The sequence below is a fragment of the Stegodyphus dumicola genome, chromosome 5, assembly GCF_044657685.1.
Source record: "Stegodyphus dumicola isolate Sdum_Otavi_A_Nest chromosome 5, ASM4465768v1".
Lineage (NCBI taxonomy): Eukaryota > Metazoa > Arthropoda > Arachnida > Araneae > Eresidae > Stegodyphus > Stegodyphus dumicola.
The window spans coordinates 52,425,199-52,452,058 of NC_140772.1; the positions used below are offsets into that span (position 1 = coordinate 52,425,199).

General features: G+C 34.5%; 1 protein-coding gene across 2 annotated transcripts in view; it reads right to left on the bottom strand.

Moving 5' to 3' along the window:
* The window catches only part of LOC118193475 (sodium-dependent proline transporter-like), a 409,418-nt gene that overhangs the window by 166,131 nt on the left and 216,427 nt on the right, over positions 1–26,860 (bottom strand). The gene's annotated exons all lie outside the window — the stretch shown is intronic.

Consider the following 26,860-nt stretch of genomic DNA (forward strand, 5'->3'; position numbering starts at 1 on the left):
GATAAAAAACGCCGTGAAGCAGATTTTAAAGTTGGTGATAAAGTATTGAAACGGAAATTTTCTTTATCAAGTGCCCCAGACAATTTTATGGCAAAGCTAGCTCCAAAGTTTGAAGGCCCCTATGTAATTCAGGAAATCAAAGGAGTAGTTTTATATCTTAAAAACGAGAGAGGGGAAATCTGTAAAGCAAGTCCCGACCAGGTGAAAAAATACTATAATCCCAATGATTTTGAAATCCTTAAAAGTTTCTTGCAGGACTCAAGTCTAAACGAAATAGAAGGGCCAGAGACTGCAACAACTATTCCACCACCCAAGAAACGGAGAACTGAAGAGAGACCTAGCACTTCTACAACCCGGACGTCGGTATCAAAAAGAAAAAATGATTATCAAACTCCGGCGTTTAAGAAAAACAAAAGTACAGATGAACCGGGTAAAGAAACCGTGGTAAAAAGAAAAACACCACCTACAAGGGATGGCAGGAGGAATTACACATCAAGAAGAACGTGCACACGGCCACAGAGTCAGGTGCCAGCAAGGCCGCCGTTCCGGAAACTGAAACGCCAACAGGAAGCACAGAAGTGCGAGGAACAGAAGAAATTCAAGGACTCCAGACCGGAGGACGTCAAGACCAGCCGTCCCAGGCAGAAACGCAAAAGCCAACAACCAGACGATTACTCCGTCAAGAGGCCAGCATGTAGAGGACGCAAAAGAAAGATCAACGGGGACGACAATTGGAGATCAACAAGGAGAAGATTGACATCCATGACACCTCTAACTTGGGATCAATTTTGTCAAAAACGGATGACAGAGTTTCAAGCATCGAAAACTCAAAGATAAGTTAAAACCTTCTATAAATATTTTTCTGTTTTGTTCCGAAATGTTATGCATAAGTACGAAGTTCTATGTTTTGACGAAAGTCAATATGTCTCGGTTGAGACTTAGTTTTGTTTTACTTTATTTAGCTAAGGCAAAAGTATTATTTTCTTTAAGTGTAAAAGCTAAAAACAAGCATTTTCTGTTGGTCGAAAGACTAATTCTGTTATGTTAAAGCCAAAATTTGGCCGGAGATAAAAATAACTTCGTATTCTTGTATGTACTAATAAGAATTTTAGTTTCAGTGCCGCCAGCTTGGCGAAGGATGAGTAAAGTAAAAATTTATTTTCTCTTATTCATTTTATGGTAAATTGTAAAAAGCAGATGTATTAAACTTTTGTAAATGTATGTAAATACTTGCATGTTATGTAAAAGTAGAATTTAGTCTAGAAGCATAAAATTGTAGATGCTAAAAGTGAATGCTTAAAAGCAATGAAGTCAAAATTTAAGTATTAAACTGTAAAGTCATGCTTTAGAGCGAAAGCCTGCATGTTTAAAAGATGAATGAGGGGGAAGTTAGAATGAATGTGTTTTGTAGGGTTCTCCACCTACATTTGAATTTTTAAGAATATTAAAGTAGCTCATTGAGTTGTAGAATGTCGAGTAAGGTGTGTCTATTTGGTTGTTGAATTCTAACAAATCATGGTGGTTAGGGGAAGTGTTGTAAGACTAAAACACGAATATTCCCGTTTGACACCACACACGGTGGAGAGCCAGGGTAAAGTTAAATTAATGCTTGAAAAATTGAATGAATGTGAAGTAAGCAATAACTAAGAAAAACGAAACGTTAAAAACAAAAATTTATTGTGTCAAGAAAGTGTAAATTATAATGTATGTAGAAAGATACTGATACTTATTCCTTCCAAATGCTGGAAGGAAAGACCAAGATTGATTGATGAAGTCCAGGAAAAGTTGCTGTAAGAAGAAACCTTTGTAAAGAGTAACAGAATTTTAATTGTTACATAAGATTATTTTTGTGTAAACGAGGCTTTCGCCAGTTAGTTCAGAATTAGATAAACTTACAACAGGTCGTTTGTAGGACCTGCTTCCAAGTTTTCCAAATTCTGGCAGCGGCAAATGTAGGGTTTATATTTATTTTAACTAACATTTATTTTAAGTTTAAACTATCTTTCCTGTCAATCCTTACTTTCCCCTGGAACTGCCAATGCCAGAATATGTAAATTTGAGTAGAACGCGCAAGCATTCAAATTATCAGCGGAAGTAGTATGATTTAAATAGAAGGAAACAAGTTCGGTGAGAGAGAGTTATTCTTACTTAGCGAGCGCGGAGGTAGTTATAGAGATTTGAAAAACCCCGCGTTGCGGCCTATGTGCTTGGTGGGAAGTAGTTGCAATTGTTCCAGTGAGCTTCAAGTCTGCTGAATTAGCAGCCGTATTGTAAAACGCGGTGAGTTAGTTATTTGAGAGAGCCTCGTAGTTAGAATATTGTCTTTAATTTCTTTTCAGGTTTTTATTTTTATTTTGACTGCCGAGTTGGCACCGTTTGTAAGCGTCAAGAGAACGCAATTGTAAATTAGTACGTAGAATAAAAAGGGACTTAAACCCTTTATAAGACTCTGTAGTTTATACAAGCTTTCACAGTCACCTCTTGGTTGCGTGCTAGTTAGAGGCGCGCAACGTTATACTTTTATTGGAATATATCGTGCGTACATGACAGCTTCTACAAGTATTAGTACGTCTATCCGTTAAATTTTGTCGTACAACGCGAGGCAGCTATTTTACATACATTTCGACTCCAGCATACTACTAATGTGAGGCAGCTACTGCACGTACCACTCGACTCCAGCACACTACTACCTTTTGCATGTGTGTGTGCGTTTAACGTTTACAGTCTTACAGCCGCTTATAGTCGTTTACAGTTACAATGTTATGACATTATATATATATATAGAGAGAGAAAGAGACTGTAAAGATCATAACACTGAACCTCCGTATTAACTGTAGTTATATGGAGTCTCAATATTAACTCTAGTTTAACGATATTAACTTTGTTATATGAACTCTCGATACTAACTGTAGCATGAGATGCGAGTCTCTTATGTGGACTCCCTCAGTTTTTTTACAAATGCCTCTAAAAGTGGCGAAGAAACAGGCTGTGGTTTTTGTGCTTATATAGATGACACAATTGCGCTGGAAAATGAAACTCAGAGATCACAACACTATGTATCAAGGGGAATAACATGCCATTAAACAAGCCATAATTTATGCCAAACATTTGCCAATGTGGACCACATTATCCTATGACTCTGCTTCTAATTTCACTCCAATTATGAATTCGACAAACTAAAATTCAGCAATTAAAAATATCTGAAGACTTCTTGCTTCTATGCCTAGAAAGACTAGACAATTGCTTTGTTGGGTGCCATTACAGACTGGAATCTTGGCAATGAAGCGGCAGACGAACTCGAAAAGCATGCTTTAGTTCTGACCTTCTGGATCACATAGCATAACATTATCAGCATCCTATGTCAAGAAACCTACATTTCAGAGACTTCTCCGAAAAGCGGCAGGAAAGAAGGAATTAGGGCTTGATTGATCGCAGAACTTATAGGTTTATTCTCAAAGTTTCAATCAGCGAAAGGACCCTATATTTCAGAATCTACTGATCCCTCAGAAGCCATGCCCCGTTCCCATCGTGTATCGTTTCAGTATTAAAGGGAATCGTCTCTGCATCCGGCTACCCAGATCATTATGCTCTTAGCTGTACATGCACGATATCTAATAATCTGCGAATTCTAGCTACTTAGCATTGGAAAGCGTGGATGGAGAATACTAACAGAAACATAGCAGTGATCAGAAAAATCATCGCATCTGTAACTTATTCTGCATCACCTATTGACACAGAATGACTGCACGTAGCAGCACATGACATTTAATGACATCTAGTTCTGCATGCCTCTGTATTTATAATGTATTATGTTGGGTCATTCGGAAAGTTCTGAGGTCTTTCATGATACATACAAATGAAGCAGTATACAAAATATAAGCAAATTTCATTGTAGCACTTATGTAGCACTAATTTGTTTTTGTCATCTCTCTGGCAGCTGGAAAATCCCTTTTTAAAAAACGTTGTTACGTTTGTATTTGTAAAGACGTTATTGAGGTGCTGTTTGACAGTCTTCAAAGAAGTAAACTCCAGGTCATTCAAAGAATTTTGAAATTACCTGGACAGATGAAAATCCAAAGGGCGAGGTCTCCTACATATGGCAAAATGACAAAAAAAATCCCAGCTCTGCTGTATAAGTCTTTGTCTTGACATTAATCGAAATGTGAGGCTAAACACGGGTGTTGTCATGATGGAAGACACCATCTCAAAAATTGGTCAGCAATGGGCACTTTGCTTTTAAAACTGCCATTTGGGAACAGTATTTTTTCAAATTTATAGTTTAATTTGGTGGCAACACTTTCATAGTTTTCATTTCCTTTGTAGTCCCACCATATACAGAGTTTTACTTCTTTTGCGATGTAACCTATTCCCGATGGTACTAAAGGTGATTCTCCTGCCTTACCCCATGACGTTCTTCCTGTAACTTAACTGCTATACTATATAGTATGCATTTCTCATTTTCGCTAAAGAGCTATTTCGAAAAAGGAGCTTCTTTATTTTTTTTCAGCAATAAGTCAAATGCCAATACTCTATCAAACATATTCTGTCCTTTTAAAATATGGGGTACCCATACATCGTAGCAGCTTATATATACCAGATCTTCTTGAAATGATCATGTACTATACTTTTGAAATACACTGGTGTGCAAACATTAAGGACGAAGTCGAAAAATTAGCATATCAGCTGAATGAAGAGGCAGAGCGGACAGAAAGACCAATCAGGAGATTAAGTAAGGTGATGTACGGTAGCACATGCGCAATATGCAGGTAGACGTAATGGGGGAGAGTCTGAGTAGTATAAAGCATGTTGTAGGTGTAAGATCAGTATTTCTGGCAAAGAGATTGCAAGCCGTATAGTAGTTGAAATCACACCGAGTTGCTGCCTCTGCGAGAAATGGCGAATAATCAATCTGTTAGATGACATCTGGATGCTTTTACCCGAGGTAGAATCATTGGGAAGTTGGAGGAAGGCCGCAGTGGGACAAGTGTGGCTGCAGAGTTCGGAATTGCTCACAGCATCGTTTCACGACTTTGGAGACAATTTCAAACTACAGGAACAGCTATCCGGGGGTTTAGTAGTGGTCGTCCACGAGGAACCACACCCGCAGATGACCGGTATATTGCCTTACAGGCCAGAAGAAACAGGCGGCAGACAGCGGAAAAAATCGCTAGAGACACGACACAGGCGACTGGACTACCGATATCGCGTTTTACCATGGCCAGAAGACTGCACGGTGGTGATCTGTTTGCACGACGCCCTGTAGGTGTGTACCTCTAACGCCTGCCCATCGGAGAAGGCGTTCTCTGTGGTGCCGGGAACACCGGAATTGGAGAGACAATGAATGGGGACGAGTACTCTTTACAGATGAGAGCAGATTCAGTCTGAGTAGCGATTCTTATCGCATACTCATCTGGAGAGAGCAGGGAAGCCGCAATCATCCCTCGAACATCATTGAAAGGGACAGGTATGGAGGTGGCGGTGTTCTCGTTTGGGGAGGCATCATGCTTGGTAGTCGTACAGACCTTCACATCTTCGACGCAGGTTCAGTCAACGGGACCCGTTATTGTAAGGAGATTCTTCTTCCATATGTGCGTCTTTTTAGAGGCGCTATGGGTCCGTAGTTCCTTTTCATGGACGACAATGCACCATGTCATCGCACAGTAGCTTCCGAACAGCTCTTAGAGAGTGAGGATATTGAACGTATGGATTGGCAGGCACGATCTCCGGATCTCAATCCCATCGAGCATGTATGGGACTTTCTAGGCAGATGCTTGGCAGCTCGTACCTTACCACCAGTAACGATTCCGGAGCTTCGACTGGCACTGCAAGACGAATGGGCAGCAATGCCTCAACAACTCATTGACACCCTCATTCTCAGCATGGGCAGACGCTGTGAAACCTGCCTAGCAGTCAGGGGAGATCATATCCCCTATTAAAGACCGGATGTTTCTTGCTGGACACCCATCACAGGGATGTTTCGGCCTTCAGTCGCATTGCGCTCCATGCTACTTTTTCAATAAAGCTTCTTTTTATCCCTCTGATTTCTCTTTTAGTAAGTGTTGCTTACATTACTCATGTCCTTACGTATTGGGGATCTTACGGTATTAAATGTGTTGATTTGGAAAGCTTTTGTACAAAGTTATATTGAAAAAACCGTCTATAAATTTTTGCACACCAGTGTATTTAGACCATCTGATAGTTCCTGAAATCTATAATGTGGATTTTTAACAATAGCTCCGTTTAATAGGTCTTTGTTGATAGTGGATGGTCATTCAAAACGGATATCATCTTCGAAGCTAAAATTTCCACGCTTAAACTTTTTACGCTTAAATTTTACAAGCAGCCTGACTAGCATTTTTCACATTTTTAAAATAAAAGAGTATAATATAATGAAAATAAACTTAAAGGAAGAACCCTGAAGTATATTAAGGGAGCATTATATAAGAATACAAGAAAATTAAGCAACGTGACCAGAAAAGACCATATTTAAAAACCCGCTTCAATAAAAATCACTCCTTATTAGCAGCAACAAAATAATTAGAAGAAAATGAGCTTTGATTTAAAAATCCGCAGAGCTTTTGGGGATGATGATGTTCTTAATGGGAAATTATTATGGGCCTCTTATCTGCATATATATTAATTATTGATATTACACATTTATGTAATTTGCGTAGCCTTTTTATTGTTGTTGTTGGTGTACTGTAGATATATTTTTTCTCCTGATATTCATTCTTACAGCGTATAGTTTATCAGGACTACTGTTTCTATGTGCCTGCTTTGCGAACATGAAATCTCCTGAGTAGACAGTGAGTTTTACTAAAAACTATGTCCTATGGATTGTAAAAGAGATAACAAGATGAGAAGAGTTTAATTACCCTTTATTTTCCACACTTTACAGGAGCTCCCGCACTTCGGGATACAAAGGCTAAATACTTGTGGTCTGAACGTAAGAAAATAAGAACTATTAGTTAACTAAATTTAAATAAGAGCTAAACTCGAGTACTTTACACAAACGAATAGCACTAAGACTGGCCTTTAAGATTTTTACGTATGTAGTATGCAAACTGCGTAAAAATACAATACGTCTTCAATATCAAGAGGACTAAACCTCTGACCTTAAAGGCGGACAGCAACTGACTGAAAGCACGCGTGAAATAAAGTGGCAAGAAGGCTCACTTTATCTCCTAACTCTTCTTGGCGAAAAGACTCAAATACTTAAGAGTTTGCAAGTACTATTTAAATAAAACGCGTTTATTCTGGCCGGAAGTGGAAAATAAGAGAGAACAGTAAAGTTTTAAAATAAAATAAACGTTAGTAAAACTTAAGATGCTTATAAGTTTAGTTGTAATCTGTAGCAACTGCTATTCAATGTTATCACTCATGTGTACCAAGATTATAAACATTTATATAGTATAAAATATAAATTTAAATATATATATTAATTTTTCTTGATACTCATTCTTATAGTGTAAAGTTTATTTACAACTTGTAGCAGCTATTTCTCAGCATTTATTACTTATGGTTGGATTTGGATTATTTTTTCCCTTTCTCGTGACTTTCTCATTAATTTCCTTTGATTGCATTTTTTGCGTCACGTCTCTGATTGCTGCCCTAACTATTAGATTGTTCTGGATCCTTTTTTCCCCGCTGGTTGATTAATTGAGCTGTTTGCTTGAGCAGTTTGCAGGAAAGCTGCCCTTCTTAGCAGTGCACAGAAATTTCCACAGCCCATCCTACAGGGTAAAAATATGGGTCGGAGAGTTGTGAATTAATTGTGAATGAGCTGTGAGACTTAGTGGTATGTTGAACTACGAATTAAGGTTTACTCACTAAATATCCACATTCTCCTCGAATAATTTTGAGCTATTATTGTGTTCTGTATGCTATTTATTTTGCTTATTTTCTTAATTAAACCGTTTCTTACCCTTAACATCAGCCACCCCGTAGCTCGCAGCAATATCAAATATGTGTTTGAGCAATATAGACTTCATACAAATGAAAGACAGTTATCGAGACTTTCCGAATATCTACATAGGATCTAAACATCCAGTCTTAATTAGTTCTTATAGCAGGAGTTCTGCATTCGTTTAACAAGACCGTTTTTAGACGCAGATCATGAAATGTTAATCTTTAAAACTTGAATTATTATTTAAAAACTTTTAAAGTGAAAACATTCTTAAAGTACCTTTAAATATTTTGATTTTTCTTTAAACACATACTTATTCGTCTAGTTAACAAAAACTATGCTTATTTCTATAAGATTAAAAACATCAGATTCATTGAAACTCGTAACCAATCTACGCCGCATTTATTTGTACCATTTTCTTCAGGTATATATGGATAACTTTCCCGAATAGAACACCAAGATGACCTCTGACTAGCCAACCATTAATAGCCAACAAATCTTAAATTTCTCGTTGAAATAAGAAACTATCATTTATATTTACTCAAAAAATTATGGTCATATCACAGCAGTTTCAAAAAGCTTCTATAACGTTTTGCAATAAAAATATGAGTGGTTTTTTTAAAGAAATTTAAGAAAATTTCCCAACGCCATGAAAACCTCAAATTTAATTTTACTGAGTGGAGAATTACTTCCGTTCTTTCTTAACATATGTGAAAATTTTCTTTTGACAGCATTATTCAAGAACTATTAAAGGTTAATTTTATACTTCAACAAATCTTTTTCTTCTTTATCTTACGACTGCCTGAAACTTCATGAGCTAATATGGGTTTTCATTTAATAATTGGCCTTTCAAGTTTATTTTTAAGACACGTTTCTATATAAAAATCATACAAGAGACACACACACATGTCTAAAGTGGCAGCAAACAAACAGTTAACAATGGAAAGCCATAAATAAAATGCACAGGGAAAGAAAATCTCTATCATTACACTCTGTTGTTAACTGCTAGGTAAAGCATGTACTAGCACATCGTCAAAACAACTGAGAGTAATAATGTGACTTTCAGGCCTCTGTGATCTATGTAGTTGTTTTCGTAATGAAAAGTTAAACAAACCGCACGCAGCATAATAGATGGCTGGCAACAACACTTCTCAACATCCTAGTCTGCTATAAAATTTTGTAAATTTAAATGGCAATTAAAACTGCCAATTAAAAGCGGTTTATCGGTATTTTTCCTTTTCAAAAACTTTATTGAAAATGTAAGAGCAAATAATAAAACAACATACCTTTTATTCGAAACTTTACAAAACACACTCCAAAAATTATACGAAAATAAATTATAATTTGAACATAAAATGTAAACACACACATATATAATTTTTAATATGTAAGATATAAGAAATAATTTTAATATGTAAGATACATGTAAGAACATACCATAGTTGATTTAAAAATAATTGGCGACCTCAAAGTTAACTATTCTAGATTTGGTGCTCTCCCCCTAAATTCATTTTTCGTTTTCTTATTGTAGGGTAATATTTAATTATATTATTTTGAAAAATTTAAAAGACTTTAACTTGATTATACAAGTTATTTGTCTTAAAATTCAGTCTTAATTTTGTATAATGTTGTATTTTTATTAGGTAACATGAAAGATTTTTGAAAGAAAACAGAAAAACTTTGAGGATTGTACAATGCCAAAATTCGAGATCCTTCTATGTCATGTAACAACCTAAGATTAGCCAATCATAGCTTATCTCTACAGTTACATCAGACTTAGTATAAATATCGCTGGCGAATTAATTGCGTCATTCCATTCTTTTCCTTAGCTTCCGCCATTGCTGACGTATCTTCTATTCTGATAATGTCGCTACCGTTAACCCGTGTATATAATAAATTATCGTAATTGTTATGATTAAAGAGTGTGCCTGAAATAAAGATGATAACTGGCTGAACTTGATTTCGTATCAACTTCTTCCTCACGACTGCCAGCTTTATTGTACAAGGATTCCTCCTACACATTTAAATCATTATATTATCGAAACCATATTTTCATTACACATGACTATGAGCGCAATACGCATACCACAATTTTATACAGAGTATCAAATTTTAAATAACGGCGTAGTTAGCAGCATGACAAAGCGTAGAACTACAGAACTGCGACAACAGAACTACAAGCTAACTGCGCATTTTACCAATATGGCAGGTTTTTGGTTTACAAAGTTTTCAATTCTCAGAGTTACATCATAAGCGATGCGCAGGCCATGTAAGATGGATTGATCTAGAAATGACGCAATCTAGGGAAGTTATTAAGATTTTTAGAATAGAGAGGGAGAATTGGTTACCCGTTAGTTTAAATTATAATTTTGATATACCTATTTTTTTACCTTACATATACGCATATAGGAAGTGAGTACTTAAAATAATTGGAATTGTATTTAATTACTTACATTACACTTACATAGTTCCATTTAAGGTGCTCTTCAGCAACATCGTTCTCGTTTCCGACGTTGTGCTTACTAGCGGAAACATTTCTAGAGCTCTTAACGCGAAATATTATTCAAAGAAACCAATATGTTTTCTCGCACCTCATCCACATGAGTGAATTGCTCCTTTTTACCCAGTGAATTGCTTTTAAAGAGCTTTTTTTATCAGCATAAAAAAGAAAAGTCGCCCTGAGCAAAAAATAGAGCTGATGTAGAACTGTCAGATGTTTTACATCAGCTGTGTCTGACAAAAACTGTCAGATGAAAAGAGTATCTTCAAAAATCTGGTGAATAGTCTTTCGATGATCTCCAAGAGTAGCCCTTGTCGGAGTTTGTCATTGTCTTCTTCATTTTTTCTTATCAGAATATAATTTCATATAACAGGTCGCCATTTTTGAATCTAGAAAACTATTTATGTCATTTAGTCAAAGCGTCATTGTTAAAATTTTGTGAAGCATAACGACGATCTCATGTGCAGTTTTACTAGTTATTTAGTGGTGTGTAAACAAATTTCATGCCCAATCCTTGTTCTTCGTGGTCTCACTTTACAAAAATGTCAGGAAGCTGAGGGCTGGAACACACACATTTCAACATCGAAGACGAACTGCTGTAAACAATACCACGTGGTAAATAGGCGCAGGAAAATACTTAAATAATATGGTCTAGCGTTATAATTTATAATTACAAAATGTTCGCTTGCATTTTTGTCATTCCGATTACTTTTGGGTACGCCTACATATATACGTAAATAAATCTCTTCCATGAAATTTTTTCTTATTCCAACAGCGTTTTTTTATGATGAAAATATTCGAATTATTTTTTAAACTTTACTTATTTAAGTGTTTATAAGAAGTGATTTCTCGAGGTATGCATTGGTTAGGGCATTTATTAAGAAACGAAGTTTTTAATCAGCTGATAATACAGCAGTAGATGCCGAACAAACTGGGCGAAGATAATTTTCGGAATCGGTATTGCACATTATTTTCTGCAATTCAGAAATATTATTAAAAATTCCTTAATCTTGGCTGTTCCAATTTTTCAGATCAACATCGAAAGAATATTGTAAAACATCAGAATAAGTAATTCGTCTTCCTTTTATATGAAGTGTCAATATTAGTTAATTAAACCCGCGTATTAATTTGTTAGTTCGTCAAGCATTAATTTCATTGTAACTCAGTCAATCAACGTTTTCAAAATAAAATTCGTAGGTTCTAAGTTTTATCAGTTGTTACTCCAGTATTATATGAAAAAACATGTAAATTCGTCCCCTATGAAATTTATATCAAATTTCAAACTCAGTTTGTTGAGAGTACTTTTAATTTGCCTGTGGCGAAAATGAAACAGGTAATTCGGTTGTAAAATACTGTCGATTTACCGGCACAAATTGAAAGCTGCTTTTCGGAATTTTCCAGTAAACTGGTAATTTTAGGGTACTACAATCCCTAGTTATCCACTGTGCAATTCTCTTTGTTTTGAGAGTTCTTGCTTGAGTTTTGACAACTCAGATCTTGGCGTCTCGAAGCGAAATGTGTTTCGTAGGCACCCCCCCCCCCCGATCTCGAGGCAGATAATCAGTCTATTTCGCAAGCGGAACCTAATAACAAGGGCCTATAGTTACACTTTTTTTTTCTGGGGTAAAGAACAGAAGAACTAACGAATTTCAACTGTTTTTATTACAAACCTCGTTAATTAAATTATAGAAATACAACTAACATAGAAATATAAATTCTTTATAGAAATACAACTGGTTGCACATTTATCATCATTCCTTCATTTGATCAATCATTTGAATTACATCATTTGATTAAATTTAAAATTAAAAACTTGCTTAAAATATTTTCAGATGAGCTGTAACTGGAATAAGAAATAAATGAATCCAATTAAAAAACAATCCAATAAGAAAAACAATCTTGAAATTACTATGATTAATTCCAATAAAGCAGTCTTCAGATCACAAAAGACTAAATAATTTAACCCAACCAAAAGTCTCGTTTACTTTCTTAATCAATCCTAAATAAGTAATACACATCTTCGGGAGAAAGGGTCTAATTCTAACCCTTATTCTATGTGTTAGTTAAAAACTTAAATATTCGGAAGACTACGAGAAACCTTTTCTCATATCAAGCACAAGCCGAGTTTGGGTAACGCAAATATTAATTCAAAAAGATCCATCTCAATCAGATTTCTAAATAGAATTTGTTATATAACTTTTTAAATCAAGTATACACATACACACTGAACTCAAAGCGAGAATTATTTATCATTGAAAGTGAACGAAAGAATTTCCATATCGTCTCAACGGTTGAGTTGAAAGAAACTGCAAATTGTCAGAAAATAGGTCAAATGCATTCAAAATATTTCTTACACTTGAGGATCAATAAGGTGTGTGACCCCATTGTTTTGGCTTTACAAATACTTCTTCCTCAGCTATTCCCCGATTTACGAAATTTTAAGTGGGACTGGGATAAAAATTTCAGCAATACCACGAATCTCTTAGTTATCTCTTACTAGTAAGTAATAGGATTCGTTGTTACTTAACAGTTTGTCATTATTCCAGTTGCATTAGTTATTACTAAGCAGAGTCGCTTCATTATTTATTAATATTTAAGGTACTGACGAAGACAATCCAACACAGCATGTATTTAGTTCCTACCACAAATATGCAATTTACGGTGTGTGACTATTCTCTGCCACAGAAATAGCGGCTATCAGTACAAACACGTATACGCGATCCTGATCGATGCATTTTACCGAATTAGTTAAATTTTTATGAATTTCTTTCCACTTTTAAATCACTGCAGATTAAAAATAAGAACAAAACTTATTCAATAGCAATCTGTACATAAACGACAGCAATAGCAGTATCATCACGTATTTCACAAAATCATGTTACCAAAGCACGTTCTTGAGTTCTGATCTGCCGCAATGTCAACCGGGATATGCTACCATGGTTGTCATTTCTTTTTACTATTACTATGACTGAAGATGGTTATTATTATTTTTTTTTAAATCTAGACTTCGACATCATGAACACACGATTGTAGGAATAATAATTATAGGACCCAGCTCAATTAGAATTATAAAAGAACATGAAGTATGCATATTTCACGTAAACCCTTTATTTTAATTGCAGTATAACTATATTACAATACTTCACACAGATTCGCATAAAAACGTATTATTTTTAAATTTAAGAGTAACAAACCGCTTAATAATCTTAATTCAGTCAATTTCGAAAAAAAAAAAAGAAAAAAAAAAAAAAAAAAAAACTGGAGCACGAACTCAGAAAAAAGAGCACTGATATGATACCCTGATTAATAAATCTTCTACTAATCTTTTATTTAGGTTGTAGTGAATATTAATTTTTTCTAAGCAAGAAACATGAAAAATTAACCATGGTCTCCCTGGGATTTGAGCTGCAAATCCTCTAGTGGCAGCCGCACGTGGTACTAGTTACACTAGGGCTTGGAAAATGATCATTCCTATTCAGTAGCGATTGTTTTATTAAATAAGCATGTGAACTGCTTTAGAATGAATTTATTTCATAACCTACCTATCTACTTAATTATTTTATGATTTTACTTTCCATTATTAATAATAAGGATTACAACATTTGCAAATGCGTAATGTACAAACGCAAATAAATTACAACATTAGATTTGCAATAAAATATAAACTACACTCTTGAAAAATTTATTAACGACCTAAAAACAATTTATTATAATAAATACTTTCAATATATAAAAGTGTAATTAATGAGAACAGCAAAATTCATTTTTTCACTGTTATTTTTAATTTGTGGCGAGTATTATGTCCTTTCCTTTCTCAAGTAGTTATCAAAATACTAAATACTTATACGAGAATCTTTTCCAGTATTTATTCTTAATCAACTTTTTCGTAATTTCATTATTTTTAGAAAGTGCTCGATCATTTTTGTAATTGCAATTATTGAATTTTAAGGTGAATTTTTCCGTGACGACAATGTTTTTGCATAATCAATTTTCAGTCTTCTATAAAAAATTAAACAGTACTTTTGATTCAGGTGACAATATTCCTTATAAAAGTAGTAAATGCCCATACAAATCAAACTACACTCATGTCCAAAAATTAAGGATAATTCGGAGTCCCGCGTAAATCGAACTCTAAAATAAATATATCACCTGTAAAATCACTACACACATCTTCAAGAATCATATGCAAATTTCAGGAAGTAACCAGATGACACCGATGGTACGTCACAATGACGAGAGTGTAAGAGAGTGATATATAAAGAATACAGGCAAAAAAGTAAAATAGTTCGCAGGCGCTTTATAAGCATTTCAGTGCAATAACCGAATAGTTATGACACAAAGGACGCATTTGAATGATTTTTTTACTAGCATGCCTAGGGGTTTTTTTACTAGCATGCCTAGGCTTTGTACGGAATGTATTGCATCGTCTGGGTTTAATAATTTTGTGCATCTCCAAATCAGATGATGGTGGTTCAGTGAGTTCACTAATTTTAACACTTTTTCATTTTTGACAATATTTTAATTACTATATACAGAGCGTATTCTTAGGCCGCCGCCTTCAACATGAACAAACTTTACTCTCTTACAACTAAGCGAGCAACAGCGCCCTCTAGCCTTTTTCTTCAAATTACACAACACTCCCCACCTGAACTCGGTGGAGAGTTCATCTTTCAATAATATATTCTAGAATATACAATTAATATTTCGACAATAAATCCTGGAGAAATGGTTAAATATAACAAACATGCATACATAATTATAAGCACATAAAATTTTACAAAACATTAAATGATACCTATCAGCAAGGTCAGGAGAATCAAACCTAAAAATACAAAATACAAACATTAGTTAAGTTCCATATTATATAACAATTGTATAGGCCTTTTTAAGGTACCAGTAGGTGTTTTAATTATGCAAGATCTTATTTTACCATCTCTGCCTGGCATTAATTCCAAAATTTTACCTATTGTCCAAAGATTTCTGGGATGTTTGTCGTCATGAATCAAGACAATATCGTTGATTTTAAACTGAGATGCGTTAGAGTGTGGAGGACAAATATTGGCAGATCTCAGATTAAAAAGATACTCTGATCTCCAACGCTTCCAAAAATGATTTAAAATATCTTGATGGTATTTATATCGTTTAATAATTGAATTTCTTGACCCAGTCAAATTATTTGATGTTATTTTATTAGCAGGCAGAGATAGCAATCGTCTACCAACCAGAAAATGAGAGGGTGTTAGTGGAGAAGGTTCATTGGGATCGGTAAACACGTAGGTAATTGGTCTACAATTAATCATTGCCTCGATTTCAATGAGCACTGTTTCAAGCTCTTTCACAGTAAGGGATGATCGACCAATAATTTTTCGCAAGCTGGATTTTATGGTTCGTACCATACGCTCCCAAAACCCTCCCCACCATGAACCCCTCTCAATAATAAATTTCCAATTTATGCCTCTAGCAGAAAATAATTCTTTCACAGATGAATCACTCAAAGTTTTAAAAATATATTTTAGTTCTTTATCAGCTCTTTTAAAAGTCTTGGCATTATCGGAGTACACGGTGGTACACAGTCCTCGGCGAGCTAAAAATCTTCGGAAAGCTAGCAAAAAACTTTCAGTGCTGAGATCAGTTACTATCTCTATATGTAAGGCACGAGTGACCGCACACGTTAACAACAGCATGTAAACTTTACCTTGCCTGTCTTTCGTAAAAAATGGACCGGCGAAGTCCAACCCGGTCACAGCAAATGGAGGCGACTCTTGAATTCTGTCTGGAGGAAGTGAAGCGATGTCCTGTACCCCAGGACGACCACTATATCGTTTGCATATCACACATTTGCTGATGATAGTCTTAACACGCTGTCTTCCCTTAATGATCCAATATTTGTCTCTGATCTGAGTTAGTGTCGAATTAACTCCAGCATGGAATACCCTTTCATGCGAGTCCGTGATGATCAACTCGGTAAACTTGCATTTTGAGGGTAATAGAATAGGATGTTTTAAATTCTCGTGACAGTCTGCAAATTGAATGCGACCTTTCAACCGAAGAATTCCCTCCTCATCAAGCCTTGGATTAAGGGAGTAGATGGAAGAATCGAGAATTGATTTTTTATTTGATAACTTAATTATTTCCGCTTGATACGATTCTCGTTGCGTAATTTTTATCCAATAATGTTCAGCTGCTTTAATCTCAAAAGCACTTAAAGGTCCATTCCCTGTAGACCTTTTCCGAAGCCTCCCAATAAATCTAAATACATAGGCAGTAATTCGAAGTAATTTTCCTAAAGAACTGAATTTTTCTATATGCAAAATTGGGGATTCATTGTTAATTACAGGTGCAGTCAAAATAATACTTTTCCTTAACTCCAACGATTCTGAATTTGATTGTAATTTCTTTTGTTTCGGAAAACTTTCAGTAGGAAAACGTAACCAGTGTGGCCCATGCCACCATAGATCATTCTTAACTAGTGACTGAGCACTAATTCCTCGAGTTAGTAAATCGGAAGGATTTTGTTTCCCTTCGCAAGGGTTCCACAATTTTTTGTTGCATATTACTCTGTATTTCTGTAACACGATTGGCGATAAATGGTTTCCAATTATTTGGCGAACCTTTAATCCAAGTAATGGCGATTTCGAAATCACTCCAAAAATAAACATCCTCAATTAAATCACCAAAAAATTTTTTCAAATAATTATACATTCGAGCAGCCATGAGTGCTACCATTAACTCTAAACGAGGAAGCGTGATTGCTCTTAAAGGTGCAACTCTGCATTTCGACATGATGAAGGAAGTTTTAATTTTAGAATCACTAGTACAATATCTGAAATATGCGATGGTCCCATATGCTTTAGGACTAGCGTCCGAAAATAGGTGAAGGCTTATATTCATTGGATCGTCATCAAAGAAATTTCGCTGAATCGATATTTCAGTTAAATCATTAAGTTCCTCTCGCCAAATGTTGAATTTGTCCTTAATCTTTGCAGTAAGGACCTCATCCCAGTCAGAACCGGAACACCAGATTTCTTGCATAATAATTTTTGCCCGAATAACTTGTACATAAACTGTACAAGTTTGTAATAATATTTCCCTGGCATTACAGTCATTATTATTATCACCTTGAGGAACAAAAGCAATCAATTTTAAGTTTTGAACTTTATTTCTTTCCTCAGAATTCAAAATCAGAGATTCAGTTTCATTTTTGGAATAACCTTGTTCCAACTTTTTGTTTACAAGGGATTTATTAGTACAAATCGATTCATTGTGATACATACTGCCACATTTATTACATTTAGTTTTATTTCTGCACCTTTTTGAAGTATGGAATTTTTTAAAACAAGAAAAGCAGCGGTTTTCGGATCTTAGTTTCTTTAATTTATCAGAAACATTCACTTCGCATTTAAATGACTCGTGCAAATTATCACAAAAGATGCATTTTCGGTTAACTGCAGTATGAAATGCAGCCGTGGGTGTATTTTTTACATATTTTCTAGTTTCATATTTTGATTGATCGACTCGCGGAGGCACAGGATTTTTCCTTTCGCTTAATACTAGATTTGAAACTTCCCTGCATTCTATTTCCGTTTTAATAAATTGTGTTAATTCCGAAACTTCAACTTTATCTTTCGATCGTCTTTGCCGATTAAATTCCAAAACTAAATCGTCCGGAAATAATTTTAATAATATTGGAATTAATAAATGTCCATATGAGCCAGAAGTTACTTCTAAAGTTTCCAAATTACGAATCGAAACTTCTAATTCGTCATATAATTTACGTAAAGCCTTTACGTTAGCAGAATTTTTAACGGCTTCTAAATTGAGAATTTTATTCATGAATGAATTAATGATCAGGTCTTTTCGACCATATCTGTCCTTTAGTAATGCTACACAACTATCATAATTACTTTCTGTTAACTCAAAGCCTGATACAACATTCGAAGCTTGTCCCGTTAAGAATGTTTTTAAGTATACAAATTTTTGTATTTTTGAAAGCGTTTCGTTTTTATGTATCGAATTTTCGAACTATTCCAAAATTCATTCCATTGTTTGGGGTCTCCCCAAAATTTATCAATCATTAATTTTGGTAATTTCAGCGTACTATTCCCACTAGAACTGGAACTTACATGCAAAATTCCATTACCACTAGACTGGTTTAAATCAGAACTTAGGGGATTCCTCGCTGGCGGTACTGCGGTAACCGCACCTAGAAACTGCTTAATTTGACTACAAGCAATTATACATTTGTCATTGTATTCTTCGCTTATACTACAATCTTCTTCAATTAAGTTAACATCAATTAACTCTTGTATTTCATCATCAAGCGTTCTCAAATTATTTTTCTTTTCGGTTAATAATTCAAACAATTCTCGTAATTCTTTAATCGAATTTTCCTCCCCTTCAATTTTTAATTTATCTTCAATCACTTTAATTAACTTAGTAACAGACGATCTCAATGTGGAACGTTTACGTTTCAATCTATCTAACTTTTCTTCCATTTTATTTAATTTAAATACACCCACGACAGCAATAATAAATACTTACTAATGTACTACAAATAATCACTAAATAATTAATTTAAGATTTCCCTACTTTTATTTGGAATTCCATTGTCACTTGAATATGAAATATCCATTGAAATCGAAACACTTGGATCGAACACCTAAAAATCTTCACAAAGCCTTAATTCCTTACGCCGATGCACCATTTAATAATTTTGTGCATCTCCAACGTCAGATGATGGTGGTTCAGTGAGTTCACTAATTTTAACACTTTTTCATTTTTGACAATATTTTAATTACTATATACAGAGCGTATTCTTAGGCCGCCGCCTTCAACATGAACAAACTTTATTCTCTTACAACTAAGCGAGCAACAGCGCCCTCTAGCCTTTTTCTTCAAATTACACAACACTGGGAGACATACAATGTATTAACAATCATACCAACCATGTAATATCGGTTTTTTTATAAATAGGTTTTTTTTTTGCAATTTGGTCCAGGGAGAAAAAATCGCTAATTTTTTTAATAAATATCAAACATATAGCATCTTTTTTTGCTCTTTACCTTTTGTTTAATAAATAAGTTTTACAAATAAGTTAAATTTGTTTTGCTTCTAACTCTTCCTTTGCCTGATTTTGCATTATCCTTAATTTATAGACATGAGTGTAGAATTTATTCCATATTTATCCCCACAGGCAGGCATACATCAGTATATTACAGGTTCGGTTCCTCATCATATATTAACCGCATCTACAGATAACCGATATGCATCTTCAACCGTTCCTGCTCCAAAATATAGGTCATCGACATAGACAGAAGAATTTAACATTTGGAAACTGTCCGGCATTTTATCTTTATATTTTCGAATGTGATATTTTATAGTGGCGGCCAAAATGAAAGGAGATATAGTCAAACCGAAAGCTACGCGACACATTTGCATAATCTTAAAGGAGTCATTATTTTCATTAAACCAAAGAAATTTTAGAAATTTTCTATCACCTTCAGCAATTCCTATCATCGAAAAGGCTTTCTCAACGTCTCCACAAAACGCTATCTTAAACTTATGAAAATTTAACATAATGTCTAGTATATTTGGATTTAGATTAGGTCCCGATTCAAGGCAGTCATTTAACGAATTCGTGTCCTCTGTCCTTGAGCTAGCATCGTACACAATTCTTACCTTAGTAGTTTCACTAGGTCGTATCACTGCTCGGTGAGGCATAAAATATCCCAAATTTGTATCATTATTTGGACATTCCTCCACAATTCCTTCTAATATCTGGTTCTCAATTATATTTTTATATTCCCGAAAAATCTCCGGAGTTTTACTTAGTTTATTGTGAAGGTTTGCGAATCGTTTCTTAGCTACCTCAAAATTATTTCCTAAATTATTCGGACTGTATTTCCAGATTAAATTTGCTTCATATCTTCCGTTTTTAAACTGCAAATTTCTTTCAAACTGGTCTACTATTTCGCAGTCAATATCGGAATAATCATCAGAATTATTAATTCCCATATGTTCTAATTCCCAAAAACCTCTTAAATCTTTCAACACAACAGTGTTTGTCGTTACCGCTAAATTTTCAGAACAATTTTTGTTTGTTTTATTTTTCTCGATTCCTGCGGCAACCCAACCAAAGACAGAACTGACTGCGTACAACCCTTCAGATATTTTAATTCTTTCAGAATAAACTACATTCCAGAATTCATCCCCGCCAATTAATATCTCAACATCTATGTTATTTTTTCTTGCGCAATCGGCGATCTGCAACCCCATATGCTCCATGAAGTCTGCAATTTGTTTACTAGGCACACTGATGGACGCCGAGGAAATAACATCCGAGATCAAACATTCAATTTTTATTTTATTATTTTGTTTCCAATTCTGAATTTCGATTTCAACGACCGGATAGGAATGATTCATTGCCTTCGTCGCACCAAATGAATAAACAGAAAGTCTTTCATAACGGATTGGAATAAGTTTTAAATGGTCGGCCAATTTTTTCGTTATAAAGGATCTGTGACTGCCTTGATCAAGAATTAATCTAGTTAATTTTGATTTATACTTAGAACAAGCATAAACTGTACAAGTTTGTAATAATATTTCCCTGGCATTACAGTCATTATTATTATCACCTTGAGGAACAAAAGCAATCAATTTTAAGTTTTGAACTTTATTTCTTTCCTCAGAATTCAAAATCAGAGATTCAGTTTCATTTTTGGAATAACCTTGTTCCAACTTTTTGTTTACAAGGGATTTATTAGTACAAATCGATTCATTGTGATACATACTGCCACATTTATTACATTTAGTTTTATTTCTGCACCTTTTTGAAGTATGGAATTTTTTAAAACAAGAAAAGCAGCGGTTTTCGGATCTTAGTTTCTTTAATTTATCAGAAACATTCACTTCGCATTTAAATGACTCGTGCAAATTATCACAAAAGATGCATTTTCGGTTAACTGCAGTATGAAATGCAGCCGTGGGTGTATTTTTTACATATTTTCTAGTTTCATATTTTGATTGATCGACTCGCGGAGGCACAGGATTTTTCCTTTCGCTTAATACTAGATTTGAAACTTCCCTGCATTCTATTTCCGTTTTAATAAATTGTGTTAATTCCGAAACTTCAACTTTATCTTTCGATCGTCTTTGCCGATTAAATTCCAAAACTAAATCGTCCGGAAATAATTTTAATAATATTGGAATTAATAAATGTCCATATGAGCCAGAAGTTACTTCTAAAGTTTCCAAATTACGAATCGAAACTTCTAATTCGTCATATAATTTACGTAAAGCCTTTACGTTAGCAGAATTTTTAACGGCTTCTAAATTGAGAATTTTATTCATGAATGAATTAATGATCAGGTCTTTTCGACCATATCTGTCCTTTAGTAATGCTACACAACTATCATAATTACTTTCTGTTAACTCAAAGCCTGATACAACATTCGAAGCTTGTCCCGTTAAGAATGTTTTTAAGTATACAAATTTTTGTATTTTTGAAAGCGTTTCGTTTTTATGTATCGAATTTTCGAACTATTCCAAAATTCATTCCATTGTTTGGGGTCTCCCCAAAATTTATCAATCATTAATTTTGGTAATTTCAGCGTACTATTCCCACTAGAACTGGAACTTACATGCAAAATTCCATTACCACTAGACTGGTTTAAATCAGAACTTAGGGGATTCCTCGCTGGCGGTACTGCGGTAACCGCACCTAGAAACTGCTTAATTTGACTACAAGCAATTATACATTTGTCATTGTATTCTTCGCTTATACTACAATCTTCTTCAATTAAGTTAACATCAATTAACTCTTGTATTTCATCATCAAGCGTTCTCAAATTATTTTTCTTTTCGGTTAATAATTCAAACAATTCTCGTAATTCTTTAATCGAATTTTCCTCCCCTTCAATTTTTAATTTATCTTCAATCACTTTAATTAACTTAGTAACAGACGATCTCAATGTGGAACGTTTACGTTTCAATCTATCTAACTTTTCTTCCATTTTATTTAATTTAAATACACCCACGACAGCAATAATAAATACTTACTAATGTACTACAAATAATCACTAAATAATTAATTTAAGATTTCCCTACTTTTATTTGGAATTCCATTGTCACTTGAATATGAAATATCCATTGAAATCGAAACACTTGGATCGAACACCTAAAAATCTTCACAAAGCCTTAATTCCTTACGCCGATGCACCATTTAATAATTTTGTGCATCTCCAACGTCAGATGATGGTGGTTCAGTGAGTTCACTAATTTTAACACTTTTTCATTTTTGACAATATTTTAATTACTATATACAGAGCGTATTCTTAGGCCGCCGCCTTCAACATGAACAAACTTTATTCTCTTACAACTAAGCGAGCAACAGCGCCCTCTAGCCTTTTTCTTCAAATTACACAACACTGGGAGACATACAATGTATTAACAATCATACCAACCATGTAATATCGGTTTTTTTATAAATAGGTTTTTTTTTTGCAATTTGGTCCAGGGAGAAAAAATCGCTAATTTTTTTAATAAATATCAAACATATAGCATCTTTTTTTGCTCTTTACCTTTTGTTTAATAAATAAGTTTTACAAATAAGTTAAATTTGTTTTGCTTCTAACTCTTCCTTTGCCTGATTTTGCATTATCCTTAATTTATAGACATGAGTGTAGAATTTATTCCATATTTATCCCCACAGGCAGGCATACATCAGTATATTACAGGTTCGGTTCCTCATCACGACAAAATGAATAGCACAGTAAAATTAATCAGCCGGGATTTTTGGTCCCCTTCGTTTATAGAATTATAGGCTTACATTATACATATTGCAGTCTATAAAGAAAAAAAAGACTCTTTTATTTTCTTATCATCTAGGCTTCCTCTGTAACAGCACTCAGAGCTTCCTCCAAAAATTTTTCTCTTTATTCACAACTCGACTAAGAAAACTTGGTTCCTAGGCATGAAGCCCATCTAGTCAAGCAGTCAATAAATGAAGTCACACAATCAATAATCAGTGTTTAAGTAAGTCATAATCAGGTCTTTCAAATGTATATATTAAAAATATTATTTTACATAAACATTTAAAACTATTATAACCCATATTGGGTCATTTTTTTTAATACAATTGCTGGAAACTCGCTCTTTAAATGTTCGACGAGAATGAGCAAGCCTATCCGTCATTTAGCCGTTTCTTTAACGATAACGTTGCTAAAGGTGCACGACTTGAGGTGATAAGCATTATACCTGCAAAAGGGGTATTGATAATTGCAAAAATCGATGTCTTTTTAAAGATTCGAACTCATCCCGTCCAACATGCCAAAGAGGACGGCACTGGTTCAAATTCCAATATAATAATGTTATGAGAATCATACAGACAAAAAGCCAGAAAATGCGTTACACAAAACTGCCTTGTATACTAATTCGATGTGGGGCCACTGTTTACGATTCGCCGGAGGGGGGGGGAGATAGTGCAGTACTTACCAGAACTGCTATTCCTCCTTACTGCCTTGGGAAACATTACTGGAGTTCTGAGTAGGAACAGGGAGTTTACTCAAACTATGCTCGTGTGTGCGTAGAAGAGACAACACAAATGAGAAGGGTTAACTTTACCCTTTATTTCTCACAATGTACAGACGCTCCCGCACTTCGTGATACAGAGACCAGCACTTTTGGTAACTTAATAAGAACTAAACTTAAATGCTTTACAAAGACTATTAACGGGAAGACTGGCCTTTTGACACTACGTACGTGGTGAGCGAAATGCAAATACTACAATACGTCTTCAAATATCAGCAGGAACTAAGTTCTGGCCTTAAAGGCAGACGTGAACTGACTGAAAAGCACACGCGTAGCAGGGCAGCGAGAAGGCTCTCTCTTCTCTTGCTTAAAGCCACTTCTTAAATACCTATACAGTTTGCAGACTCATTAGCATAAACAATTCCTACTCGCTCTTATTCTGGCCGGAAATGGAACATCAGAGAGGATAGTAAAGTTTTAAAATAAAGTAAACGTTAGTAAAACTTAAAATCCTTACATACTAACAAAATGGAATAAAAAAAGATATGATGCTTTATTTACGCGTTACAGACTCCTACAATGAAAGCACGAGCAAAAAGGCGAAAAGCGAAACAGAAAGTGCTTTTAGAAGCAATGTTTACTCTCTCCACCTGAAATTTTATTCTTAATTTCTATCCTGAGATCTATTTCTAAGATGTATAAGCTCACGAGTTATTTTGTTACGGCCTCCAGCATATTTAAATCACCGGTACCAAACAGAAGGCGGCTACTAAACGGTAGATAAAGAATGATGCGGCAATAAAGGTGTTTTATATTCCCAACACGTAACGGACGTCACGCGCCTATGCGCAGAGCACGTGGAACAGAAAAGGCGTCCCGGTATTACGACGCCACGCCGTAGCTCATCTCACGGGATTCCTGATTGAACCAATAGATGTCGCTAAGCAGATGGTTTGCAAAACGGTGAGCTCTTTTTTTTGGATCGGATACATAGGACAGTGGTCTCAACTGGCGGCCCCCCTCGAAGCCATTTTTTGCGGCATGCATTTATTTATCTATTTGTTAAATTACATTTTACACACATTTTAATACACTTGATTTACGTATTTGTTGTAAATACGGTCAAAACGTGTACAGATGGATAAGGTTATTGAAACAGTAACTAAAGCAATAAGCTTCACCCGCGGACTAGTTCTAAATCCCCAAATTTGTTGTATTTCTTAAAAGAAGCAGTTTTGTTGAGAAGCTGTATTCTATTTAATAAATGAAATAAAAAAAATCATGACACTAAAATAAGTAAATAAATAAAACCGTTGATATGCTGTATAGGGATACACAGAAAACAGATTTAACATTTCTTGGTGACTTGAGCAGTCATTTAATTATTCTCAATAAAGAGAGGTAAAGAAATAATAAACTTACTAATGATATATATGCTTTTATTAAACCTTTTATAAAGGGAAACTCAGTGTGAATCAAAATATTTCATACATTTCCTAGATCTTAAATCTTGCCCTATTATTTCAAACGAACTCAAAAATATGCAAGGAAAAAAACATTATTACAACAAGAAATCGAAGGAAGATATACTAATTTTAATGATTTGTAGTCCAATGTTACATTTATTTTCATTCCCATAAAAGCGAATGTGAATAACGCACCAGAAAATCAATCAGTGGAGATAAAATTAAAATTAAAAGATATCGTGCCATTACTATCTATGTTTATAGTGCTGGATTGGTCAATAAACCTGGGAAATTTTTCCAAAGATCATATATTACCTCGCGAGACTATCAGCTGCTGTAATTTCAGGTGGGCGCATAATTTAATCTGGCTATTCAGCATAGATTAAAAAAAAGTCTGCAGCTTAAGCGCTGTGCGTTTGGTACCAACTTTACTAAAGCATACATTTCCGTCCGCTTTTTTATCCTAGAAGATGGTAAAACATTGCAAACATCTTTAAATGAAATGCATGCGCAGTCTATGTCACTGATTCTGTGAAAGAATATGCATGCCGGACTAGGATTTGTGAGACTTTTCTGTTTTACGATGCATTATGTGTTGCAGACATTCTTCATATATCAATGAGCCTGAAAACCGTCTGCATAAACTAAGCTATATTAACTAATTAGATACTTGATTTCCACAAGCAAGAACTGAAAAGACATTTCTCTCACCAATTCACTGATAAATCGTGATTCATTTATAAACGATTGGTACAGAAAAAAATCACTGAAAATGCACCAATTTACAACAAAATAATCAATGTCATGGAGGCAACAAAGTGAACAGACGCAAATATGTCGAAGGCCAATTTCGCTTCAATAAGAATTAATTTGCAATCGATGGTAACGGTTAATTTGAAAGTTGTTGTGTTTCACCAATATCATCATTATAATCCTGCCAGTTAAATGGAAATATTTCTTCAGAGCAACCAAAAATTAGTGATTACCTATGAATATTATCACGTTCTTTGTATTCATCAGATCTAGGCTTTTAGAACATAACTTATTCCAGAACTGTATGAACAGGCCATTGTTCGTACTTGTAAAACATCAGTACATCAAACAGCAATTGAAAAGTTTTTTCACCATGGAAAGGTAAGAAATTTTTTTAATTTAGAAACTATGCATTTTTATAAGATAATTGATCCAATTAACATTTGTTGAATAAATTTTTGACTCCGAAAATATTTGTCAACTTTTACATCTGCAAAGTAGCTCAAGTAACCTTTATGGCAAATCAGCACAAAAGACAGTGTAGAGTACCAAATTACACCCCAGTTCCTTTACTGTATTATCCAATATGAAATGAATCTACGAATAACGGGATGAAAGCGTCACTTCCAATTTTCGTAAGTTGAAAATAGATAATATGTTTGACCAATTAAAAAAAGAGAGGTGTTATTCTGAACCTTCATATCTTCA